The sequence below is a fragment of the Pithys albifrons genome, chromosome 6, assembly GCF_047495875.1.
Source record: "Pithys albifrons albifrons isolate INPA30051 chromosome 6, PitAlb_v1, whole genome shotgun sequence".
Taxonomy (NCBI): domain Eukaryota; kingdom Metazoa; phylum Chordata; class Aves; order Passeriformes; family Thamnophilidae; genus Pithys; species Pithys albifrons.
The window spans coordinates 36484795-36512619 of NC_092463.1; the positions used below are offsets into that span (position 1 = coordinate 36484795).

The 27825-nt window shown below is 37.9% G+C and overlaps 1 protein-coding gene across 9 annotated transcripts in view; it reads left to right on the forward strand.

Annotated features, from left to right (window-relative positions):
* The window catches only part of SIPA1L1 (signal induced proliferation associated 1 like 1), a 211992-nt gene that overhangs the window by 83623 nt on the left and 100544 nt on the right, over positions 1-27825 (forward strand). The window contains exon 6 of one of the 9 annotated variants that reach the window (XM_071558232.1): positions 24908-25029. The exons of 7 other annotated variants lie outside the window; for them this stretch is intronic. The gene's annotated coding sequence lies outside the window, so the exon portion shown is untranslated. Of the gene's footprint in view, positions 1-24907; positions 25030-27375; positions 27433-27825 lie in introns of those variants that run through there. One more of the 9 variants, XM_071558233.1, reaches the window with a different exon arrangement.

Sequence of the window (27825 nt, forward strand, 5' to 3'; positions counted from 1 at the left end):
ATTCATAACATGAATTAGTTGAATGTGTTAATAGGAATATGAGTGTGCAAAGAAATCTAAAATGTTAAAAAAATTATGTTTTTTGTACATAATACGGTTTTCATGATTCTTAATTGAGAATAATGATCCATGCTAAGGGGAAACGCCTTTTTTTTTTGCTTTGGTCATTTGAAATGAATAGTATACTTCTATTATAAGCTTAGACAGTGATAAAAAAGTAATACTTGGATCTGTCAACATTTGTGACAAACAAGTCTCTGGAGACTTCTGAATGTTTTATTTAATGATGAGAATAGTAAATCTGTCCTTTGTAGTGTCTGGCTGAGCTGTCTTGTATCAAAACATTATTAATTGATTTTTATACTTTACAGCTGTGTTTTGGGAATAAGTATTGGAATGAAAGCCAAAAGCTCCACTCTGGATTGTAAGAACCATACTGGAGAAGAGTTAAGGGATTGAATCAATTTTCTGCTTTAGAAATTTTTAGGAGGAGTTAAAAGCAGGCACTTGAACTGCCTACTTAACTTGGTTTGCCAGCAGTCTCAGAACTAGTTAGATCATCACAGCATCATGGCTGTCCATCTCTGTGCAAATAACTTTGTTCTGTAACTCATAGTGTAAGGTCAGCAACCAGTGAGATAGTGTTGGTAGCACAACACAGTATGGATAAAGGACTGTGTGTACTCGTAACAAGGCTTGCTTCAGCTTGAGTAAGAGAAATTGTGAGAGTTTTCTCCCTTATTTGAAACCACACGTTTTCAGGGAAATAAACAGCTTCACAGATAGCTGTGCAATAGGAGTTCGTGGAGTAATTGACCCTTACATGTATTTTGCCCTCAAAAAGGGAACATTGCTTTGAGGGTTGTAAGATAAGGTAATTTCAATTTAATTGAGCCATGAATTTTCTTTATACATGTGTTATATTTGCTTTTTCTTGTCTAACTTGTAAGGCTTTCTTAAAACCTGTAAGATGTAGTAAAGTTTGTTCTACTGGTTTATAAGCTGTGTCTGTAATGTGAGATGACTGAAGGCCAGAAATAAAGAAGGTGGGAATGGAGGAGATGGGAGTGTTCTCCCTCCCTGTTCCTGTCAGCAGTCAGCTGCCAGCTGGGCTGAGGCTGTGGGCCCCAGCGCAAGTTCTGCAGGCCTCAGACATGACAGTCTCTGGTTTTGTCCCTCACACAGATTGGGTTGATCAGTGGGAGGCATTTCCTCAGCTTGAGAGTAGACACACATGCAACTGACATTGTCTTGCAGTGGAGAAACATACAGAAATGTAGGAGAAAAAAGATGTGTATTCTCCCACTGTAAAATATTACTCAGAAATCCTGTAGTGCAACACATTTTAGGAGACTGTTCAGACGAAACATTGAATTCTCTGGACTAGTGGCTATTAAAAGTGAAGGCAGCATCTAGTACCCTAATTACTTCCTTTTGCCTGTGTGTGTTGTGATACAGGTATCTCCTGTTTCCCCAGCTGCTGTATGCTTGGGGGAGTATCTTCCTGCCAAGACCCCTCTGTGGTCTCTTTAAAATAATGCATTATGATGGAAAGAGGTCTCAACACGAAGGTGTTTGGAACTGCAGTGGTAATGGATTGATGTTAAGCTGCTTCTTACTTGGACTGAAAAATCTGTTGTTGTGTACTCTGTTTTTGTTCCTGTCTTTTACTAATGACTTGCACCCAGTGTGTTTTTGTACACGTGCGACTATCTGGAAAGAGTTGTGTGAATGGGTTTTTCTTTAAATGAATAGTGAGTGTTCTTTATACTAAGTTTTGCATAGAAAAAGAACAGAAGAGTGGTTTTGTCTTATACTAAAAACAGGGCCTTGTATTTGTCTGTTAATAGGAATGATTTCCATCTACTATAATGTATTATATAAAATAGACTGAACAGTTTGTACAGCACCATAGCTAAAAACTGCATCTAAGTGGCCTAGAGAATAGTTCAGGAATAGAACTTGCCTCTCTGAAAATCAACATCACTTTGCAGACAACTCAGAACAGGGAAAATATGGATTATCTGTACTAACAATCCTTTGAGAGGGAACTGGCCTGTGGTTAGGGAAGCAGGTGCAAGAATTTGGTAGTCATAGCTGTGGTAACCATAAAATGCCAGTGGTGACCTCTATTGCTTCCTATATAATTCAGATTTTAAAATTCTCTTCAGGCTTTTTTCGATATACAGAATGAATGGCAAATATAGATGGTTTATTGCATAAACCCTCTATGGTGAAACCTAGAAAATAATAGTGCGATTATTGGAGCCTCCAACACAGAAATCCTTTGACCTTTTGTCCCATATAAAAAAAAAAAAATCCATGCCGTTACTGACAAAAAATTGAAGCCTCAATAATTGGCTTAATGGCTCATATTTCATATAAAGGGATTTCATAGTATTTCAGGTGATCTGGTTTACAGATGTTAAACTATAGGGAATAATTTATGTAAAGGACTTTGAACTGGATGTTTCTACAGGAGCTTTGATTTTTCAGTAAACTTCAGAGCTTCGTTGTTTTCTACCTGCTTTATGTAAACAGTCCATAGTTGTACCGAAACTATTTTTGTTTCACGAGTATAATTGTTACCTGCAGTTTCATCTAATCATCCAGTGCTAGTTAGTTTTTGAAAAATAGATGTAGTAATTTGAAGGTTTTACTGTAACAAATAATATATAAATATCCACCTGAAACAACAGCCAGTAAAAATGGCTACTGTAAAGTTTATGTGGTAAGATTTTTTTCCCAGTCCACCTTCACGTAAGTTTTGAAACTTTTCAGAAACTATGGAGTGGATCCACTTTGACTGTCATAAAACTTTTGGTACTCAGCTGTGTTTAATACTTGCAGAAGTTGGATACGATGGGTTTGTATCAAACGCTCAAAGACATTTGCACCTCACGTGCTTCCTTGATGCAGGAGCAGCGTTTTAAATTGTTGTGGAAAATGAGAGCAGCTTCACCATTGCATTATGATAATCAGGTTTGCAGTGATTCTAAGTAGATATAGCCAAATACTCCTGCTGTATGGGTATTTTCATGGTTTTTTTCACTGTAAAATATTCTTCGGTTCTTTGTAAAGGTCTCCTGGCTGTCAGTGTCACCGTAGCTCTTTTCATGTGTACACATTAAAAATTACTGCATCCCTAGGGAAAACATTTTAATTGGAGAAGTTCTTTGTAGATTTTTATGGGTTAAAATATAGCCATAAAAGGCTCTCTCTCTTAAAGTTGCAAATGCAGTAAGATGAAGGCTAAATCGGAAATGTGTACTTAATTTTCCTAAGTAATACTGGTTTACTGTGATATAAAATGTATATAGAATTTACCTTTTGAAGCTAGTGCAAACTTGAGAAACAATAGGAACTTTCAAATGCAAATTTTATCACAAAAGTTCTGTTAGCATAACAGTGTATTTTGAATGACAGAAAATGTATTTGGAGTGTGCAAGAGAAGGACCTCAGCCTTAAAAAAACAACAGAAGGGACAGGACAGAGTCCGTTTAACATCCAGTGACTTGTATACTAGATGGATGATTTATGAATGAGGCTGGTGTTGCATTTTATTAGTTTGTTATTGCCTTACGGATTTTTATTTTAATTCTATTTTTAAGACTCTTAAGCATTGCTTGAAAGACCATGCTGCAGACTTTGTTTTACTCCCTTGATTATATTTAAAGGCCTTTCTTGTGTCTTCAAGTAGTTTAAGAACTGTGATGTACAGTGTCAGTTTGAAAACTCTTATTACAGGGGGAGAATGTAGTCTGCTCTCAGAATGGTGCTTGGGTTCAAAGCTGGCTGCAGGTCTCTTTATTTTCTTACAGTTATCTGCACTAGACTGCTTGAAACCTGCAATCACACCTTTTGCTTTTGCACAGTAGTTCCCTTTGTATGAGTTTCAGTAACATTTTCTGTTACAGATGCATTAAGCTTGTTTATTTTCTGTTTTTAAACTCACTTGGAATTCATTTCATAATTTCAGGTATGTGGCATTATCATGTTTGTTTTTCTAATATCTCCCAATAATCCACTACTTTATTGCAGGTATATTTAGATTAATACAGAAATCTGTAGGCAACCAGTTGGTTTGAGCAAAGTATTTTCTTCGGCTCATACAGTTGGACAGTTAATTGGGTGTCCATGCTGCAAAATGTCAAATCATAAATCCACTATGGAAAATACTTAGGAATGTCTAGTCTAGTGTCTTTCTTTTCCTACAATGTAGAAAATATGAGATCAGTCCTGAAGTAAAAACACTCCTGGGCTTAACCTTATGTAAGAGTATCATGCACAGGAGTACTGTTGGTTTAACTAAGCCAGCAGAGTGTGATTTTATATATTCGATTGTTCTCATTTGTGTGTATTGAATTCACTTTCTCCCAAACTACTTTGAGACAATAATTTAATTTGGTTTTTTTAATGTCCATTTTTCCATGATAAGAATATCTTTGAGTATTTTTCAATTGATGGAATTAAGTCATGAGTTCAAGCCAAATGTTCCCCCTGTTCTGTTCCTCCCTCTGCATGTGCCCCCACCACACGTGCACGAAGGGGATGCTTTGGGTCATATAGTGGAGTGAATTTTTGTTACGATTGGGAGGAGTTTAACTTCTATATGCAGTAGAAAAGTTATTTTTCAGTGGTAGATGATGACGTGAAATGTGCTTTTTAACTGTCACCTTGGTGAGTTACCATCCTTGACACAGAATTTGTAGCTCTCCTAAGTGAGGTGGGGGGGAGTTTGACTTAAATCAGTTTCATCTAATGGTTTTTCAGGAGTTGAGAGTACACTTTAGAGAGACAGACATGGGAAAGTTAAGCACTTCACAGCTTACTAGTTGTGTTAGAAGTAGGTTTTAAAATATTAGGAGAATAATTGACAATGTAAGTGACTGGTAAAAGGGACTGAAAATCAAAATGGCAGTGGGGGAGGAAAATAATTTTCAGTATCGTATTTTAAGGCTTTTTAACAGTCTAAAACCCATGTATCATAAATCCATTCCAAGACTGTGGTGAAAATTACTTAAAAAAAATTGAATTGAACACTATGAATGGCTTGAGCCCACCTTCCCCCCTCAGGTGCTGAAATTTTTATTACCTAACAAATACAGAATGTTGTGAGCAGTTTTTCTGTGATGCAGGTTAATGATGTCCATGTTTCTAGAGAGAAGAGGTGATGGCCTTCCTTTCTTGGAAATCTGCAACATAGGAGTATATTCACACTTAAGCTTTCCTTTTTAGGAATTATCTGGGAATTTTTTCAGTAACTTCTCCATGTGCAAAAAATCAGCATATCAGTCTGGTTTATTTAGTGAAAGTTAAGATTTGTGTAATTGCTTGAGGTAATTTACCCTCCTTGGTAATGATCTAAAATTGGATTGGCCGTAGAGAAGGTGCTTTGCTGGTGTGGACTTCAGGGAAGGCCTCTCATTCTGACTGGTTGTGTGCTGTTGGTGATAGCAGGTGAATGCTGCTTTTGGGTTAGGCTGAAGAACATCTTTGTGTTTGCACACAGAATGCCCTGGTAACCAGCCTGGTTCTCTGGTCTCCCTCAGGTGACTCTTTTATTTAAGAACATGCATATTAACTCGTTCCCTGTGACTGTTTCTAAGTGGAAAGGGCAATTTTTATTTATTTTGGTTCAATTTTGGTTCCTGGCAACTTATGGAGGTTGATATGCACATTTCAGAATATAGTGCCATTAGATGTCGCCGTGACTCACAAACATACAACTTTTCATCCAGTTATTTTTTTTTCCAAGAGAGTATTAAAAAAAATACACAGGCACCTACTACTGGAAGTTCCCTTTTTACCATTACAACCTGAAGGATTTCTTGTAGAAGGAGGAACATTACTCAAGGAAGTGTACTTTCCTTCATATGCTATTACTGCCTCATTGGTCAGTATCAGTCTCACATTCTCTTCTTGTGCAGATGAATTATTTCAAGCTGTCTTCTTTATCTGCTACCAGGTTTGGGAATGGGACTTTACACAATGCACCTGCATGTTTTTAACCTGCACTTAAAACATAAAGGAAAAAGTATATCATCTTAAGGTTTTTATTTCCTTTGCCTGTTGTTTTCTTTGTTTCTTTTTCTGGTGTATGCAGTAACCTTATCAGAAGTTTATACTGAAAGTGACTTCTAACTTTTATGTGAACATGCTGACTTCTTTCACTTCCACTGTACAACTGGAATAACTGTGCTTCACTAGTTTAACATGAAAAAGGATTCATTAATTGCATGTGATGGAGTTTGTGAAAGGCTGTTTTCTCAGTACAGAGAGACAATGGAAATTGCATTGTATGAAATCGTCAATAATATTTTTTTCAGTAAGTGTCATATACCAGATGGCTTTGAGACCTATTTAGCTATCTCTTTTTGTTCATCTTGCTTTGCTTCTTCAGACCTCAAAACTTAATTTCCCCACCTGCTGATCAGCATAGGGTCAAAGGAATTGCGGTGTTGGGTCAGACCATCTGTTCTTTAATTAGGAGTTGTAACAGATGCTTGGGATGATGATACAGAAAAAAATCTACCATAGGCAGTTATGACAATAATATACTCTGGGGTGGATGTCTGGAATCCCATTAGTTTGACTTGTGTCATAAAACTCAAAGACTTTGGTATCTATTCCAGTTCTTTGTTGTTCAACTATTTTTTATTACAATGTAATTTTATCTTTTGTTCTTTAATGCTGCTAAGCTTTTGGCTTGGCAGTACTGCCTCTCTTAGCAGTATGTTCCCGAGGTAGAGGTATGAAGAAGTTATTCCTCTATGTTGACAGTGAACTTGCCAGCTTTCATTTAGCTGAGCATCATCTCCCATTCTTGTGGTATTCTGGGGCAGAAATTCTTCTCTGGCTTTCATGTGCCTTTTTCTGTCTTGGAAGGACAGGAGAAATCAAGTCTTTCTGGTTTTCCCCTTCATAGTGATATTTCCATACTGCTTGTTATTCTTGGACTCTGTCTCTGTAAGGCTTTCAACTAAACTGCAGTAATGGATGATTCTAATTCCCCACTATGTTGCAGTTAAGAAAACACTGTTGGTTCCTGTGAGAGAATTTTTATACCTTTCAAGATGTATAATTCTTAGGTAGTACCTTAAGAATTTTAGCTTTTAATTGAGTTCTAATGGTGAAGGTGGCTTTGCAAGGGGGGGAGCATTGGCTAAACCATCCTGCAGGACAGTTCTGTTCTGAACACACAAGACTACATGCCTGGGGCAGAGCCCCTTTTAGGTGGTTAGGGTGATGTCTGTGCTTCCTTTGACAGTCATACGTGCAAAATGAGAAGCAGCACTTTTCTTTTTTCTTAACTGCAACTAGAGTAGTACCTAAAGGATTGTTGAACTTGAGGGGTCAGACTGTTTTTGGAGTAGCAGCAGCATTAATATCTAAACAGCAATTCCCAAAACGGGGGGTTATGGCAGCTACAGGTGGCTGTGGAACACAAGAGAAATTACTTTTTTGTTTGGGGGATCTTGTGCTGATCAAGCTATTGGTACAGAAACCGATTGGTGCAGTTCAAGATAATAAATGTATCTGCAAGAGGGGTCTTAGTTATCTTCATTCTTACCAGTTTTGTGGTGGAAGGCTCACCTCTTAGTGGAGTATTGCTTGGGTATTGCCAGCTTCCATAAATTGCTTACGGTTTTTGTGTAGATGCTTAGAAAATTCATTGAACCTCAAGGTGATTGCAAGTTAGTAGAGAAGTGGATAGGCTTTGAGTGAACAGCTGAGAAGACAGGGAAGAAATTTAATGGGGGAGAGCAACAGCTTCCTGTGAGATACATTAGTAAAGAGAAATTAAGTGTTGAGCCCTATCCTAACTAGCAAGGGAATGCAGTTGTTTTTCTAACCTGATTCCAAGCGTTAGAGCCAGCCGTCTTTGTTGTTCTATGTTCAGGTTTCCAAGGAGATGTGAGATATTTTTATGAAACTGAGAAATTGAGAAATCATGGGAAGAGGAATTTTAAAATGCGTGTCAAACCTCAAAGTACAGTGGCAGGAAGGACCTGTAAAGTGCAATATTTTAAGGTTAGAACTTAAATGCCATATGACTGAAATTGTCTTTTTCACCAATGGTAAAGATTAGCGTTTAACTGAGAGCTATTTTAGGATGATAAACAGCATTCCTTTCATTCTTAGTTGCTTGGAGGAGAGACCAAGTGCCTCATAATAGATGCTGTTTGTGCCAAAGTATGCAAGAATTTTTTACTCAGGATCAAACCCCCTAAGATGTTACAGAGAATTTATTTGTTTAAAGGTGCTGGAGATCTAACTCTTGACCTAGCTGTTTGGGTTGAGATTGTTCAATGAATAGATTTTGCATGTTGAGCAGCCTAGGAATGTTTTGTGTCTAGGACATTAGGAGCTACGTAAGACTCTGTGAAGTGCTTAAGTCAACTTCTTGAGGAAACTGGATTTTCAGTGGATAACAGCATGTGGGATGCATATTACTTTATTCAGCATGCAAAAGGTACTCATGTGCAAGACAACAGAAATTAGAAATGTGCTGAGGAGTTGGTAGTTTCAGTGAGTCCTGTGAGGCTGACAGCTGAGTGGGCTAATGTTGCTAATCGTGAAGACATGCCATGTTTTGTAAAAGACCGCATGAATTAGTAATCAAGAGATGGACTTCTGTGTTGGTGGCAGCATCACAGTTTGTTACAGAATGTTTTAGTGCAGCATTGTTAAGGTTAGATAAATGGGATTGCAGCAGGCCTACTAGCAAAAGGAGAAACTAATTACCATTTGTGCTTACATACTGCAAATTATGTACTTGCTGCTGCATGGCCTGTTTGGATTTAGCATTTATTCTAATCATACATTGTTGTAGATTTGTTGTGGTTCTCCTGGCTGTTCTTCTGTTTCTTTTATTTTAACTTTCTTGTGATTTCACTGTCACTAAATGGGCTGATCTCAGTTTTTATTGCTGTGGTTACAGTACTGTTTGTGCACCTTTGTGCGGCTGCAGGTTGAGTGTGCAGGAAGGGGGAGTAGCAGGAAATCACCCTAAACAGAAACTAGAAATACAACCATGCCGATTAGATTTTGAACTGGAAGCCTTGGGGGGACTGAAGTACAGACCCCAGGTAATATTGGGGGTAATGGATTTAATGGACATAGGTAAAAACACATTGCCTCCAATTTAACTAATGCTGTAAACCATTCAACAATGACCTGTATTTCCTCAGTCTTTCTCAGTACTATCTGTTTAGGGAAGCCAGCAACCCATAGCATTGTTGGATCCCCAGCTGTCATAGTTCTTGTTCTTTATTCCTTATGTTAATGAGGATTTTCTTTCAAGCAGGCAATAACAGGACTTTTAAAGATATATCTAACACTTGACTTGTTTTAAAAGAAAAAGTGTGTCTTTATTTTTTTTCTGTGTAAGAAAAAACAAAATGCAAAGCAGTGTCTTAAACTTTTTTGTTAAAGTGTCCCGCATTTTTGTATGTTTAAAATCTCTTCTTTCAAAGTGCTTTTAGTTTGCTTATCACTTTATAATTCTTTCATGCTGACTTTTAAGACTTAACGTTTTGTTCTAGTGAATGTTCTAGGAAGGATTCACCTACATTTACTTAGTAACATGTTAAACCTTAATTTCATTGTGTCTCCACTGGAGATATTCGAACATTTATGTCAATGAGCAAGGGAGCTGAAAACGTACTTTATTTGCATTAATGAAAATATTTGTAATATCATATCTGAAAATACTGTTCTCCAGAAATCACAGGATGCAATGACTTGCAGAGGTTTTGTGGAGTATGAAACTGTTTAAAGAGATTTTATTGATGCAAAAAAAGGATGTCTTTACAAGCCATCTCCAGTTGTGGTTCTCACTTAAACGTGCTGGTTTCTTAAGGCTGCTGAACTGCTGTGGTGATGGGAGTTTTGTCTTTGCTTAAATGACATATGTTTGAGGTCAGGATAACAGAAAAAAGTTTGAGTTACTTCCAAGCTAAAATGCAAGTGTGGATGGGGGGAGTTATATGGGCGTCAGCTGATGGGAACAATGTAGTTTTTTCTGTTGGGATGGCAGTTACTGAGCACAAAGTGTGCTCCAGTGAGCACTTGGAGTTGTGCAGACTGGCTTTCCCAACCTTACCGCAGAGCAAAGTGAAGGTTTTTTGCAGTGAATCCCCAAACCTGAGAGACATTTCAAAATAAAAATAAAATTATTGTCTGTTAGGAGAGGTTCATGAGCTGCTATTCAGTACAAAAAAATGAGCAAAATGCTTGTGGCCAGCTAAATGAATATCAACACATTATATTTTTATATTTTTCCATGCCTGTGTAATGAAACGTGTCAAAATAATTTTGATTTAAGCATGATTGCATTTGGTTAGTGTCCACTTTGTATTTAAAACTCTGAAAGAAAATATATGCTTTTCTGAGAATCACTTTGATTTAAAGGAGTGATAAACACAGTTTTTTATGTAGATGAGATTTGTTTTTGTTTCTTCAGTTATCTCATATAAAACTGACACCAAGTTTCTTTAAAGGCATGTTTTGCTGCTGTGAACATTTAGCTTTTTGAAGGTTTTGGGGGATAGCCTTTCCTAAATGTAGTTCTTGAATAATTTTATCATTGAGGATAGTGCACAGGGTATGTCAAATTGCATGTATCTTAGCTAAGGAAAGATCTTGATTGCAGTGTGTGTTTTGATGTAAAGTCATAAAAACTAGTGTTTCTGGTAGATTTAGTAATCAAAATAGTCAGTATACTTCTGCCAGACTCTCTTATTCGCTGTAGAAATCAATGTGGTGAATGAGGCAGAGATACTGCAGAAAAAAGTTGCTATTGAAAAATTAATAGAGCATTTGTATAGTAATAATTTATATGTATGGAAGAAAACTTTTTCGAAGTAATTATGCAAGAGCTCTTCCATATTAGTGCTTTGGTTGTGATGTTTTTGAAGTGTTACTTGATCATCTGTTTTAGAGGAAATTGAAGTATTAATTGCTAGGCTACAGCAAAAATGCTGTGGTCCCCTCAAAGGGTGTATGTCAAGCAGACCTTCTGACGACTTCTCTGGTGTGAGAGAGATCTCTGCTCTTTCTGTAGGTGTCATGACGTTTGGTACTCTGAGTAGTCATTGCTACGTGTATGTAGTGGTACATCAGCAGCCCCAAGATGGGGCTGGTTCATTCTGAATTGCTGTCTCTTGGTTGTGTCCATTTGCAGGCACAGACTCACCTGCCCTCTGGTGTCAGAGCTGCAGGCAGAAAATGCAGCAGAATTTCCAAGGAAGAGTTTAACCTGAATTTAAGAAGGTGGTTGTGCATTCCCCCATAAAACAGGGTAGAAAGGAGGTCTATCTGTAAGTGGCACTTTTAACATGCACAGTAGCTGTGACAGTATAGGCTTAGTGCTTTTCCACTCTGTCTTTTGTAGAAGAAAGTGTTTTCCTTTGCACAAGCTTTCATCATTTGTTTTCATCTGAGAGAAGAGGGAAGGCAGTGTGCTTTCCAGCTAATTACATTTTATATTTGACATGGGGACTTCTGTTTCACATCCAGGAGCATTTCAAAGCCATGCTGTGGCTGTTGCACTTCTTACTTCCAGCCCTGTCCTCTCCTTTGAAATGATGTTGGTAATTATAGAATGACGGAATTGTTCAGGTCAGAAAAGACCACTAATAAGAGTCCAGCAATTAACCTAACACTGCTAAGTTCATCAGTAAGCCACATCCCCAGATGCCTTACCTACATGTCTTTTAAATACCACTCTGGATAGTGATTCCCACTTCTCTGGACAGCCTGTTTCAATGCTTGTCAACCCTTTCAGTGAAGAAATTTTTTCTTATATTCAGTTTAAACTTCTGGTACAACCTGAAGCTATTTCCTCTTGTTCCATTTCTTGTTCCTGCAGAGAACAGAACAACCACCACCTTGCTCCAACCTGCTTTCAGATACTTGTAGTTCTTCAGGGAAATGCAGTGGTGTGAATCAATGCATATAAAAATGCTGGTGAAACAACATTGTTCACTAATAGGACATCGTCTCCTCAAGGTCTTGAATTTGGCCCTAACTGTGGTGGCACAGCATCTTCATCTTCTTTTTCCTTGAGACTTTCCATTACTGTGCAGCGAAGAAATGACCTTTATAGTGCTGCCTGTGTAGGACTGCCTGTGCTGTTTGCATTATTCAGTTTGTAAAATGAGTGGATGTCTTTGGTGCTAATTAAACATCACTCTCCCAGGAACCAATTATCCGTAAGCAGAAATAGCAGGAGCATTATACGGTGTTGCATCCCAGGGAGGATGAAACATTTCCCTATCCAATGCTTCTGCCTTGGCTAAGTCATATCCATTTCATCAGTCACATTTACATGTGAGAGCTATAAGAGGAAACCTCAGGGCATAGTAGTGCTTAATGTATAATAAATACTATTTGCTTTTTTTAATGGCTAAAGAAAAATTCATTTTAAGTTTTTATCTAGAATATTTTAAACATTTTACACAACCTTAATGTATTTGTTAAGAGGTCTGTTTAAGAAAATTTTCTTAGTCATGCTGTCACCTATAGGTTAAAAGGGGCAAAAAAGTGGCTGTAGCTGAAAGCTGTTCAACGGTTTCTTAATGGAATGATGCTAAGAAGGAAACAAGAGTCGTACAGTAGTATGGACTTTAGGCAATTTGGGGACTTACGTTAATTAGCGATGCCAAATCCAGAAGGTGACTGTATGCAGATCAAGCCTGAGGCATATTGATGGGGCTCAGAGAGCCGTTCACTATCTGTTTGCTGCTTCCAGGAGTGTTTCCTGGGAAGTGAATCAGATGCTTGGAGCTTTCTACAGCTGTTTAAGCAGCAAAGGGCTATTTTAACTCCACTGTCATTCATGTTCAAGAGGCATGCCACATACTGCTCTCCTTACTTCTTCTCATCTTTACAAAAAAATTAGGGAAGTATTGGAGTCTTAATTAATCCTTAAAATAAATGTTTTTTTAAAATGTTACTGAACAAAAAGCATTTTTTTTAATTTTCCCCTGGAAATTACCCCTTGTCTGTTTAGCATTCACCCTTATCTTCAGTCCTCCATTTGATATTGTGTCTCTCAGCTGTTAATATGAATAGACTGCAGAGAAAACATCTTCTTTGATCTGCATCCGTTCCTTTCTTTACCTGTAGAGAAATGTTAAGATCTATCTCTGCATTTCATTAAGCTCTTAAAAAATGAGTGAGACTGTTGTTTCTCTGTAGGGAAATGGCATTTTCATTTTCTGCTTTTAGCTCAGTATCATGCTGCTGTAATGATTACTCACTGTTAGCCCTGCAGGTCGCAAACTGTGTTTGCAGAACTTTTCAGTGCATACCAAAGAAGCTGCTGGAGAGCATCGTTCAGCTTTGGGGCTTTTTGGTGCCCCCCACTGAAGATACCACATGCCTCTTTTAGAGAGAATTTTCAGCAATTGAAACTGTAGATTCCGGCAAACAAATTGCATTACTTTTATAAAGTGAATAATCTCACTAATGGATGGCACGTGTTTTGTCACAGTGCCAAGGGAACCGGTTCTACCAGATGCTCAGCTGTCTCCTAACCTGCAGCTGCTGCTTCCCTTTACTTCACACCCAAAGTGCTTGGAAAGTATTTGTCATAATAGGGAAGGTAGATTCTGGTGTACTTTAGGTATATTGGACTGAAAAAGGAGTTTGATATTTTGTGGATTGTGTTGCTTTGATTGTTGTTTGATCCGAGTCCATTTTTCAGTTAGGTGGTAACATTAGAATAAAACCAGAATAACAATCAAAAGACCGTCTCTTTTTGATCTACTAATGGATTTCTCTGACATGTAGAATAATCCTTTTTCTAACATGGTTCCTCTGTGTTCTATAAAAATCCCACAGAAGTTGTTACTGTCTTCAGGGTTGTGTATATGCAATTTCCTTATGGACCTTAGAGCATTCAAAAGATTTTCTGCAAAATACCTTTTTTTTTTCTTTTATTTAAAACAACTACAGCTTCTCACTGGCATTGAAGTTCTCTTGTGAAGTGATGTTTGACTCTAGTTAATACAAAGGTGTTATTAAAAAAAAAAATCAGTGTCCTGTTGCTCTGTTACTACTATTCTCATTGGTGGTTGTGAGGAGTGGTGAAGATAAGTGCATTAGTAATAAATTAAGTTACTGATTTAATGATAATACTGCACAGGCAGTTTTCTTTAAAGGAAATTCAGTTCAGTAATACTGCTGTTATAACTTGGTCTATTCAAGCAGTCATTATGCACAGTAAAATTCACAGCATGGTGGAAGAATGAAAAGTGACAGTAGCTTGTTCCAATTTAAATAGCATAATAAATCATGGTCTGTGCGAGAACTTTTAATTAATCTTTTTATGCACAAGTAGTAACCTGACATACTGCCAAAATGAAGGTGAATATGAATGAAATTGTTAAATTTTTGCTGAAGTGCATGAACGTATTTCCAAGACCCTTCTCTGTGAAGCAACACTTCAGTTGAAGGCTAAATTTAAAGATGCTTATCAGATTTTGGGGATTCTCCTTTTCTTTAAATATCTGCAGTAGTTTTATGTATGTATTTACTAGAGAGGTTCATAATTTGGCTTTATGCATAGGAATTTTTTATTTGGTAAAATCTGCCACCTTTTTTCTTTTTGAGAATATATGAATTCATTACCTTTTGTGGAGCCTTTGCCAATACTGTATCCTATTGAAATTGTTGCTGTGTGGTGATGTTTAACTTCTTCTTCCTAGTGGAAATTTTCTGTGTCCAGTGGCTATGTGGAATATCTTCCTGTTTGTAGATAGTTGATCTATCACCTACAAGGATATGTAATTGTGATAGCTAAAACATAAATAGCTTAATTTTTTTCTGATGGTTCTTGAATTGACATCTTCAGTTATTAGGTTTGTCACCTGCTCAGTCTTTTCCCTGGAGCTGGCAATAAATACCAGTGTTTGCTGTGCAGGAATATGGGACATGACAAGAATAATGTATAGAGAATAATATTTTTTAACTGCTATTACTGTGACATGTTCCTTTAATAAACCAGACTTTGTAAATACATCTGCTCAGACTGGAAGTTCTAATCAACTAAAATGAGGGGTTTGACCATTGTGATAAATGGTATTGTTGTCCCATCTCTTAATGATGATGTTGTGTACTTCAGTATACCTTTCAAGAAGAGTTATCCATAAAGTCCTTGTTTAAAATATTGATCTGTTTGGCAGTTCACAAAGCTAGATGGGCATGCCAACATTTCACACTTTGAACTGGAGCAATCTTAGTCTTAAAAAGGAGAGCATATTTTAAGTTTTGGTTGCTTCAGAGTTACCTTTCTTGATTTTTATGGTTTTGAGATGTGGATGCTGAAAATAACTGCAATGCATTAACCTGTATTTCTCTTCTGCTCTACCAATCACTTGTGGGGCTTCACAGTTAAACTGAATGTGTTTCACAGGTGCCCACGGACACTTTTTCTGATGCATATGGATTTTTTAGGTTAGTTCATGTTGCATGGAAAAATCTTGGAAGGCAGCTGCAGACATGGTGAAGTATTTCATGTTGGTGTGAAAGTAATACTGTATCTGATAAATGAATAGCCACCCATCTCATTTAGCATTTTCTGCTGTTTGAGAGCCACCTCAGCTGTAACAGGGAGTATCCCTCTGGTAAAGTCTGCTGCTCTGGATGCAGTTCCGCCCTGTTACATGTCACTCTTGTGTGTCCTTTACCGTGGCTTTGTGCATTTCTCTTTGAAACACTCTGCTTGTTTCTCTGTTTTTTGTGCTTCATCTCCTGCTGCTGCTCAGTACTTCCTCATGGTCCAGGTTTACACACCTTGATGTGTACCCACTGTTTGAGTGGATTCAGCTGTCCGCTTAGAACGTCAGCTGTCTGAGCTGATCTGTGATGACTTTTCTAGGAAGGATTGTACTGTGCTATGCTTTCTTATGTGCATGTTTTGAAAAATCAGTAAACTAGTCAATGGTTTGCTGTGTTGTATTTCGAGTGTAGGTTGTATAGTTTTTACTTTGTGCTAAGATTTTTTAAAATAATATATTTAGTTTTTCTATTGCTACAAACTGTTGCTAATTTGGCATCAGTTAAAAGAAACATTTGTGCTGCTGGATATAAAAGCAATTTTTATTCCTGCCTTACTGTGCTAAACTTGATCATTGTTCTAGAAATATGGATTGTCTTTCTTCTATGTTAACAGTACTGTAGTTTTGTAATTTGATCTTTAAACTCTTGTTTTGTACTTGGTGCCTGAAAATGGCCTTTTAGGGTCCCATCTGGACCCTGAAGTTTTCTGTACCAGCTAGAATATGGTGGCCTAACACTGGTAAATGCGCCTGCACTGGGATCTTAAATACTTGGTGCACTCCCATGTGTGCTGTCAGGACAGAAGAGGGGAAGGCAGACTCTTGCCACCACTGGTTCTGCCCCTCCCAGAGTGTGCAGTTCCCCTCAGCGTCATCACTGTGTGCTGCTGCTGTGATTAACAGAACTGTGGGCTGTGTAAACAGACAACTGTATGCACCCAACCTACAGTGGGAGGGTTTTCATCAGGACAGTAATAAATCTAGTGTACTGCTGAAAGCTTCAAAATGCACCTTTGGTATACACCATTTTTAGTCTTGCTCTTTCCTAGGGTTTTTTGTGTATCATTTAACATCAGGGAAAGAGTAGAAGTGTCTGTACCAAATGTCTGGAGGCTTGCGAGGTGAAAGAGTATGTGAAATGTTGTCTGAGATAGCTTTATTTACTCAGGACTTTCTTTGGTGGGAATTTCTGTGGATTTTATGGGTTTCTTGAACAGTTCACGTTGCTGGTATCTGTTGCGATTTTTCTTCCACTGTCATTGAATCCACTTATTTGTGTCCAAGATTGTATCAGATGAAAATATTCCCAAATCTGCTGATGTGGTGCAGGAATTTAGTGTGTCTGGGTTTCCAGGCCTTTGCAATGAGCAGAAGGGTATAGAGAGGGGGTGGGACTTGAATTTTCTAAACAGGGTTGTTATTGCTTGTCTAAGGAAGAGACCAATTGTAAGTACTTTCACATGTCTCAAATCAGCCCTTTGTGTCCTTCTCATGCTTCAGAGTCCTCTGAGTTGGTGGCTTGTTGAAGTTTCTGGTTTTGATCGGGTATTCCCATAGCTGAGTCCCAGAAATTGAATGGGAATCTGTGCAGCTCCACTCTGCCTCTGAGCTGATGGGAGGTGTTTGTCCTGTCTCCTCCCCTCCTCAGGACTAATTTTGTAGGGCCTATAGGAGCTGTTGTAACTTCTCTGATACCTCATAGGATGACAGTGTCGTTGCACATTGCTGGCTGAAACATTCAACTAATTTGGTTTCCATTCTCATCAGTCTGAAGGTTTTGACTTAGAACTGCTGGATTAATGAAACCAGTTTTAATTCAGAAGGATAATTTTTAGTTTATGGGGAATCACTGATTCTTCTTTTGTTGCTTGAAGAAATTTCATTTCCTTCAAATGAATCAGAGGAATTTCCATCCTTTTTCTGTCTCTCAGGATTTGTCTTCTCTACAATATACTCTAAGCACACTTGAATCCTACAATTTCTGCCCTGGTGTACACAAATCAGTTATGCTTTATTAACAAAGCCTTAGAAAAATCTGTTGTTTCATCTCCTTTTAAGGCATGTGGGACATTCAGGTTCTTAGAGGTGTATCTTTATTTGATCATCATAGGTAATAACTCTTCTAATAGTTCATGAAAAGAAATTAAATGACATGCCCAAATAAGATGTTTGCTACAGGAAATCGGTTTGTTTTGTCATTCAGGAGACACTTCAGTCTCCATTTTTCAGGGTTGGGTTTTCATATCTGTCTGCTATCAAAGTATATCAGCCAGGCTTTTTAGTATCTGTGAATTTACATAACATACTGGGTCTTTTCTGATGATTGAGGAAATCACTAGAGTAAAAAAAAATTATGTGGTGTTCTTGCTTTTACATTTTTAACTGAGAAGCAAAAAATTTTTCACTGATTTTTATTTAGCAAGTTCAGTGCTAATATTTGGCTAACAAGTGTGGCTGAACTTAATGACTTTTCACAGCTTCCGTTCCGGTAGAACATGGACAGCATTCTTCACCTTTGAATGAAAGTATTCCAGCAAATTAAGAAAATTCAGGAGTCACCTGGGAGTTATGGCTGAAGTGACTCTCTGTAGTCCTTAGTTCTACTAAATGTTTTTTTTCCTGGACAAAAATTATTTATATCCTTGAGTGGTATGCTCTGTTATTAATTTTGTGATGTTTTCAGAGTTTCCTGGTTTCTTGATCGCTTAATGTGATAAACTGAGATTCACTGAGGTTAGCGCTGGAGTCAGTAGTTTGGCAGAAGCTGTATGTGGACCAGTTCAGAGTTTAAATGGCTTAACTTTTTTTTTTTTTTGCCAATGGTTGTTTCTATTGAGAAGTAAATAACAATGTTGAAACTGTTCCATCACTTTTGTTCTTTACTGTAAATGTTTCCCTAAAGAAAAAGAAATGGTCAGAGTAAGGAGTTCATGTTTGAAATGTGATTAAATGAACAATTCAATCTGTGAGTGATGCGGGAGATAGTAAAATACTTACATGTGGTGTGGAGCCATACTGACTGTAAGTGAACAGGCAAGCTGGTGTCTTCCATGATCCGGTGATGGGCAGAAACCATTTTGTTGTGTGATGGCATTTCTTGGCATAGTGATTTCTGAGAGCTTGGAGAACCACCTTAGGTTAGTTCTTTGAAAACAGTAACTTTGTAAGATTGTGCCTTTGGAGAGATTGGGTCACTAGTTGAAAATTGGATGACTATTAAGGTTACTGAGTAGCAGTTCAGTAGAATGAAGGACATCTTCAGTAGTTGTTGGGCTTTGCTTAATTTACTCAGTGTCATTTCATATGTGTCTAATTGCCTGGACCACAAGACAGGTGTCAAGTTAAACACTGGCTGCCCTCTGTCCTTCAGTTAATGTGCCTTTTGAAATCTGACTGTGCCACCAAAAACCCTAAAATGCTAGCTTTGAAAAGGTATAGAGGGTTCCATCTGGCAGATCTAAGAGTACCAAGAACTCTGCCTAATTTTTTAACAAAAGCTGAGATAAATGTTATAAATAGGTATATGGCAAGGGTTAAAGAGTGCGTCTAGCTTGACAGCTGAGACAGTGTTTGCAATCCTGTGAGCCCCAGAGATGGAGAATGTCTAATACTTTCTGTTTTTCAGTTCTGGATCCAGTAACACAACATCTTGCCTGAAAGATGGAAAAGTTGAAAAATATTTAGAAATGTATTCATAAACCTTTCTCTCAACATCTCTGCTCTTACTTGTACCTGAGTCACTAGCCTTTTCCTAAAGTCAGTATCTGCTTGAAAGATAATTAGCATCATATTGAGTATAAAGTATGAGTGTATTTGTGATTTGTGAGTTTTTGCAGAATGTCTGTTCTCCAGAACTTGCACATTTTGCATAGTGTTTGGGCCAGGTGTTGTTTTGCCACAATGACCTCAGGTTTATGTTTTCGCTGTGGTCTTCAAGAAGAGAGGCAGAAAGGAGAACTACTGTAGTAGTTTCATGAATGATCAGGAGCAACTTCCTTTTGGTCATGTCACATTGTCATTAACAAAATGCTTTAAAAATTCTGAGAATTTTTCATGCTTGTCATCATCAGCCTAGGTGGAGTTCTGAAGTGCATTGTTGATGTTGGTGAACTTGGATTTTACTGCAATTTTGTATGTTATTTAAAGTGAGACTGTAGATTAACTTTCTGTTAATAGTTGTCTCCTACACTCATGTTTAAGGTTATATTTGTCATTACACTTGCTAAAATATCTTTAAGGGTCACAATTATGGAAGCTGTCTTACCTTTTTCATTATTTAAATATGGCATACTTTATTTGCAATGTGCAACATTATCCTAATGCATCTTGGAAGAAGCTGGCTGCAGTTGTTGTAGCTAAAGCGATGGCTCTATAGTCAATCATTGAAGGGCAGTATGAATTAGTCTAAGTTGCAGATACATTCTAACCTTTCTAAAATCTTGGGTGGGTTGGATGATGGTACAAGCTGCAAATGTTTAAAACAAGCACTTTTTTGCCCTTCACTGATGGATTCTATAACCTCTTTTTAAAGCTCATGCTAGGTACTAGGTTAAGTGTATAAAACAGATGAATGATTTACCGATCAAATAATTTCCCTTTTTTCCTCCCTTTCCTGGGGTGTATGTAAATAAAAAATTTAAAAAAATATGTGCCTTGCACCTAGACTACCAGTGCTTAGAACCTCATGTCAGAACTTAATATTTGGAAGATGCTGTTAGGGATGGGACCTTTCTTCACTTTCCGAAGGCAGATTTTTCCAGAAAAGTGGCAATCTTTGTGTTCCTTAAAAAATAGTTTGTATTTACACAGAGGAGATCACAAAAGTTGAAATAGTGTATCAGTGGGTACAGTCTCTACAGATTCTCTGTTTCCTTCTATTGTCCATACTATTAACCTGATTTCCTCTTTGCAGGAAAAATGAGCAACTTCCCTCATGTGTAGTCATGCAGGCATCTTTATTAATAATTCTATAATGAATAGCTCTCTGATACTTGCTGTAGAGAGACTGAAGTTTAAAAAGAAGACATGTACTTAGGAAAATGACACACACCTACCTTAAAACTCAAAATTACTATGAATTGGCTAAAGTTAATATTTGAGTCACTTAAAACCATAAATTCCTGTCGCCCATCCATAAGTTATTTATAAATATAAATAGTCAAATAAATGTTCTTGACATTTCGTCTCAAATTTTGTAAAACAGACTATTGATTTGCTTTGTATTTAGTTAATTAGGTTTTTTGTTTTCTTGGATATTGATAGAATTGGGATATCTTTGCCAAAACATTTGAAAACAGGAACACAGAAGGTAGAGATAGTTCTTGGCTTGTTCTTCTTTCTTCTGTGTAGAACCCTGCAAGAGAATAGTTTTGCCTTTTTCTAGTCGTTCTAGGGGTTTCTGATATTTTTCCAGCTGTGGGATGCATAGAAATTGCACAGGGAGGTTCCTTGGGAGTCTCTTAAAGGATGGATTTGGGAATTGAATGATCTCAAGGAACAGTTATCTGAGCCCCCACCCTCCTTACAGAGGAATCCAATCTTGCTTCAGTTTCGTGCTTCAGTCTCTCCATTAACATTTTAAAATGTTCACCTGTGTCTTTGGAGAGGGGTGTGGGTTAGTGGAGGGAGAGGGAAAGATGTGATGCTTAGGGCAGTACTGCACCATATCCATTTGAATCTAAAGTGGAGAAAATAACATATCTACAGAACTTATAGAAGGATTTGCAGGGGGATTTTTTTCTCCCTTTTGTTCTCGCTTCTTTGGAGATATTTTATTTCCATAACAACACAGGATAATTGCTAAATGCATGCTGAGGGCTGGGTGGTAGGGGTTTTTTTCCCTTTTGCTATTTATGTTTGAAAGTGTATTAGATGCAGAGTAAAACCTCAGGAGGAATATGGTAATTCTCTTAATGGCTTTTGTTCTGAAATTAAAATATTCAACTGATAAACATGGTGAGATGTTTAGGGATGGCACGCTGTTTTTATACTTTGAAGCTAACTTGACGTGTAGTGTTTATTAGTGTGTAAATCTGGATTGAGGCTGAAGGAGGGCATACAAAACATCTTGTCTTTAATCAGTCCTTTAAAAAAGTAAAGTCTTAAACCATCCGAGACGTTACTAGGCCTTACAGGAGTGTAGCATTGTGATAAACTGCAACTTGAATCCTTTTCTCAATTGCAGCTTCAATACTTACATGACTGCTTTTCAGCCCATACTGAAAACTACTGGTCTGAAACACGTACCCAAAAACCAGTGGTGGAATGGCCTCCAAATTATTCTGGTTTCATACTCTTCGTGCCTTTTTGCTTATTAGGATATTTGTAAATAATTTGCCTTTAAGGGCAGTGAGCAGCACATTGATGCTGATGAGGAAGCGCTTGTGTTAAAATGCTGATCTCTGTCCCTGGCAATGGCTTGTGAAGGTGTGAGAGGAGCACAAGTGGTAAAGCCTTAACAATAGTCAGAGCAATCCACCGTGTAGCTGAACAGAGCAGAATGTGACAGGGGGAAATAATCTGTTCTCCACTGTGTGGCTTTCTGATGGGTAGAGTGCGGCATTGGCTTTGCTTCAAACTTGTAGGAAGGACACAGCTATTGAGAATTCAAGCCAAAATGCTAAGTTATGAAAGAAAACAAATGTGCTTCAGTTTCTGCTGCGTGCTGAAGCTGAGGAGCTGACATTTTAGCAGCAGAACGATGTCTTCATGGAGATGATGAGTACAGGCTGAATCATGTAATCTTCAACTTCAGAAATTAATCTGCTGTACATGAAGTTTTTCACTGCTGCCAGCTCACTCTGAAAACTTAGTTATACCATATTTGCAGTGTAATCACAACTGTTTTGGCTGGCTCTTCTGTTTTTGTTTGGGTTTTGTTTTTCTTTTTTTAAAACAGAAGTGTTATGTAGCTTTTCCAACAACTTGCCAATAGTTTGCATCTAAACAGCCACAATGTCATCTTCTCTCTGTCTTCCTCTGCTAGTCCTTTATGAACTCGAGGCTTTTCCTCTTAGTAAGATTTACTGTTTGTCAAATTCCAAATGAAGATTTTCTCTTTGTAGGTCTGTTACAGTCACTTGGAGGTGGAATAGCAGTGTGGATTTTTTGCCTTTTCATTCTAGGATTTTAAGCTAATATAGGTGGTGGTAACATAAGGTGGAGTAAAGTTTTAAGATGTCTGATCTTTGCCTGAAATAAGGTGCACCCATGTCTTCAAATGACTGGATAATCAGTTTGGGAAGGGGAAAATCTGTTTCGCTGAGCCTTCTTCTGTGAGGTCTAATATCCACTGATGTGCTGTTTCTGAAGTGGGTCATGTGGTATCTCTGTACAAACAGGGTCTGTTAGAGGAACAGTTGGGGCATGATGTGGACCTGTGTGGAATACCCTTGAAATCTGGGTGGCACAGGGAAATAAGGGAAGATAATTCAGTGCTTTGAGGTTTGGAATCTCCAGTGTAGGAAGTTACCAGTTCTGGTTTCATTGCAGTTATGAACAAAAGAAATTATGGGGGATAAAGCAAAAGCTAGGGGAATTTCTAGCAATAAGGATCAAGATCCAAGCTGCTTTGGAATTCTTTTGGCTCCAACAGACTTTTTGTTTGTTTCTTATTCCATTTACTAAAGTGATTCTGTTTCCATCCCAAGTTATTTAGATGTCTTAAATTACTGATGGTTCCATGTGGTGGTGGTATCATATATGAATTTCCTGACACTGCCTTCATGCCTGAACAATGATTTCAAACTCTTCCTTGCAAGTGACTGCCTGCTTTTGCCTCCTTTATGTAGTCTTACTTTGCCCTGGCCTCAGTCAGGGCTTGCCTGTTTAGTTGGAGATTTTTCAGTTTCCTGTATCACCTCTTCCAAAGTACAGGTTTGTGTGCTCTACTACTCTTCTTTGAAATTTCCCTCAGGTTCTTAACCACCTCTCTTTCTGGTCGCTGTAGCCAAGGTTGCCATTGAGCATCATGTCCCCAGGCAGGCCTTTGTGGTTTGGGAAGAGCAGATCCAGCTGTGCATGAACCCTGATTGGCCCATCCAGTACCTGTGTCAAAAGCTTCTCTGTGTCACTCAATATTGCAGTCAAGTTTGAAATAAAAACATGTTTTCCACTGTCTTAAATATAAAACGAATGCCGGGTGATTAAAAGAAAATGTGCTACTGTACACAAAATTTAATATAAATTGTAGCAGTTTGCTTGTCTGTGTCTAACATAAATTGGGGACACCTTTTTGAATAATAGTAAAATGCAATAAAGGGACTTCATTTACACATATCAGTATTTTTTGAGATGGGCAGATTATCTGCAATCAATACAAGCTTTAGAATCAAAAAATTATTTTTCATGTATGTTAAATAATCATGTGAGAGGCCTTCCTTGTGAACAAGGTGGTAATATTTCTGCACAACTGTGACATTTGCTGATTTGGTCTTAAGCTACTTCTTTCTCTGTGGTAAAATGGAATTTGCCCTAGTAGGGATTACACAGTTATTCTGTAGAGGTTCTTTTCACAGAGAGATGAATATTAGCCTTGCAGAACATTTTCTGATATTCTGGTGGGTTCCTTATTTTTTTTTCTCTCTCTCCCTTCAGTAGAAGGGTTTAGAAGAGGAAAATTATGAAATGTAAAAGCTAGCCCTAAAACGTGATTCTTTTAGTACTTCAGTTTACCAGATGACTTTGACAAAGAGTTGTGTGTAATCTGTGCTTCACATTTTCAATTGCAGCTTCTTCTGTGATGTCTTAATGGAGGCTGAAGAGATCAATGAAAGACTCATTATCAAGAAGCATTAGTATCATACTAATGCAGTTTATTTGGTGGTTCTTGCCTAAACATAAATGCTGAGGTATAAATAAATGGTCTCAATAGTTTCTGTGCGAATGAAACCTTTACATCCTTATTTGAAAACTTTACATCCCTATGGTGTGATACTTTCTTCTTTCAATTCAAGCTTGGCCATTGTGAGAGATCCCCTCTTTGTGATGCATTAATGTTAAATATTAATTATCATGTTTCTAGTGATTTTTGAACTGTTTTTTGTTGAAGGTAGTTAAAAGTATTGGTAGCTATGAGACTAAATAAAAGGCACTAGAAAAAATGTAACTTGAAAGTGATGGGTGTTTTTCCTAAGTAACGATTGTTAAATCAAGATGTTGGTCATTACACGTCAAGGCTGATGGGGAAGAACTGTGCAATGCTGTAGTACCATTTATTTAGCCTGTACATCACCTGTTGAAGGTGGACACATGGTGGAATTGAGCCTTTCGGCTGCAGTTCTCTTGCCTGTTAACCACTGACCTTTCTCTTCTTATGGAATTGTCTGTATTTCCTTCAGGTCTTCTGTCTGATCTCACCTTCTGACACTGCCACCTATGATCTGGTGGTATCCTAGTTGTACAGGAAGATGCACTTGTTGCCTGTGGTCTCATCCATGATGTCTCCTTTTTTTTTAAAGAGGTAAATTTTTCATACAGCTGAAAAACAAATGGAGTTTTGTCTATTTTTGTCCTCCTAGGCAGATAGAAATTTTCTTGTTATTTTTGAGGGGGAAATCTGGACCTATAGTTCTTGATTTCTTTTCTAAATCTAACCCACTTGACCAGGTAAGACAGTAATCATTTCATATCACAGCTACTCTTTTTAAAGAGCAACTATAAATTAATGTAAAGTATTTCTTCTGTGTGACAGATGGAATTCTTTTGGCTTGCTTCCATAAAGCACGCTCAAGGTTGTTTGCGGTTTGGAGTTTTCTGTATACAGCATCCTATTCATCTTCTGTATTTGAGAAAAGTTTGTATTTTTCCACTGCAAATTTAATTATTTTCTTCATATTTAACGTGAAGCAAAGCTGAAAATCTGTGTAATTTTTTTTCATTGTAAAGTTAGACCTTTTGTTACAGAGCTAATTAAGTACATGTTTTTTTAAAAATACTTTCTCATATGTTTGCTGCCTTTATGGTCAGTTACTTAATGACTACTCAACTTTATTTTAAAACAGCTAAGAACAATTCCTTTGGAAGATACAGTCTTCCTTACTTGCGTCCTACATGCAAGCTATTGATTGATGGTTTTGACATATATCATTCATATTCAGAAAAAGTTTAAAAAGTATTTTCTGCTCTTTTTCTCATCCTTCCCTGCCACTGTGACTTGGTAAGCCCTGGTCTGCTTACTAAAGATTCCGATACAAGTGAAATCATAATTAATTGCTGGTACAGTTGGTGGGTGTTGTGTTCTGCTTTCTGTCGTCTCATGTTTCTTGACAACTTCAGCTTTAAGCAGCTGCTGTACACAAATTGATGTTGGTACTGACATACTCCCCGCTGTCTAAGTATGGACATTACTCCTGCATGCTCAGGTGCAGGCTGTAGAAAACAGTAAAATGACCGAAAAGTAATACTGCGTCCTTCCATTTCAGCCAGGCCCCTGTATCTCTGGTTGTAGGGTGAAATACTTACCAGTGAAATCTGGACATCAGCTCCCCACAAGGTTGATTATGTCGCCTTCTGTCAAATGGTGTGTCTCAGGCAGCTTCTGTAACATACTAATCTCTGATTTATTTTTAGCAAACGATTAGTCTCTCACAGGGGAGTGTGGGAGTAATTGTCAGATCTGGTGAAGGACTGCTATTAAATGGAATTGCTGCAGCAGGTGTTGGGTGGGATCTTCTCCATTCTAATCAATTAGCAGCTAGTGGCTTCACTTTTAAAGACATGTGAAAAGCAGCCCTGTCACGCGAAGGTTCCCTGGCCTTCCTTGTGCACTGTTAGATTGGTCTTTTGGCAAATGTTCCTTTGGAAGGTTCTGTTTCTGTCAACATACAAGAATTTTTACTATGCAAATACTTTCCCTAGTCTGGATCATCTTTCAAGGGGATCTTTTGTAGGGGACCTGCGTTTAGTCTGGGTTTGCTAAGAAAGTGAGGCTTGTGTAACTAGATTGGCCATCAATCCCTTTCTTTTACTTCTCCTCCCTCTCTCTAAAAGAAAAAAAGAAATATCTGGCAATATCTTGGATATTAACTGACTGCCGATTTCCATCGATGAGAGGGGTGTAAAGTGCTCTGGAAGGAGTAAATTGTTGTGAAACTGCTGGTTAAGTAGAGGAATAGCCCAGACATACTGTTAAACAGCTAGGTAAAATCTAGACCCCACCAATCTTGGGTGGCTGTGCATGCTGCTGCCCCTGGCTTTGCCAAGCAGGCTGCATCTGCAGGATGGGTTCTGGCTGTAGCTTTTCATGGAGTAGCTGGGATATTATGGGGGTATGTACTGGGGAGAGGAGCGCACCAGGACTGCACAAACACATGGGGCCCACTGGTAATGTGAGTAAAGCCTGTAGTGCAGGAGCTGATGGGATAGTTTGTTCCCATCCTGCATGTTCTCTTATTACCAAAGCTTGTTTTGTCAATCTCTTTTAGTCCAGTTTGCTCTACTGCAGCCGGGGCTGTTTTAGGAGTTTCTTTCAGTTACCTTGAAAGTTGGAGCTTACAGATTGGTTTCACAGAAACGCATGAGTTATCTTTGATTTATCAGTGTTGGAGTGCAATTTAAAAAAAAAAGATGATCAAAGAGAGGAAAAGATAGTACAAAGCAGAACATGAGGTCTTTCGCTTGGCAGTTACCCCCAACTGCTTCTCCTTTTGTGAGTACTGTGATCATGACCAATTGAACTTGACAGGAATCTTCTCTAACTTCATTGATTTCTTTATTCCAGCCTTCTCTGAGAAGCTTGTTGCACACATGTGGTTATCATGGCAGCACAAGACAGCAGCTCAAAATAAACAGCAGGGGAACCTTAATCAAGCACTAAGTTGAGAAGTCTTCAGCAGAGTGATGATCCAGCTCTTTTGGTGTTGGGGTGAGAGCTAATTCTCTTCTCCAGTTCACAGCTACCTCAGTTTCTGTAAATGAAAAGCAGTTGTTAAAGCACCATGAACATAGGTTAAATAACTGGTCTGTGGAGCCAGCTGCAGGACCTTGCAACCTAAGGAATTCTATAAGTTTTCAGTTTGTAAGGAATCATAGAAACAGAATTTTGTTTGTAAAAATTTGAAAGTTTGTTAATCTTAGTAAATTCAACTTATTTTTTCCTGTCTGGTTGTTAGAGCTGTGGGTATCAGACAAAAGCTATTGCTGCATTGTAAACTTGGATATTCATTGGAGGGCCAGAACAAGTTCTGTACATTACTGAGATTTCACACATGAACGTTCCCAGTAGGATTTTAATGGTGCACAGGACTTGTGTTTCAGT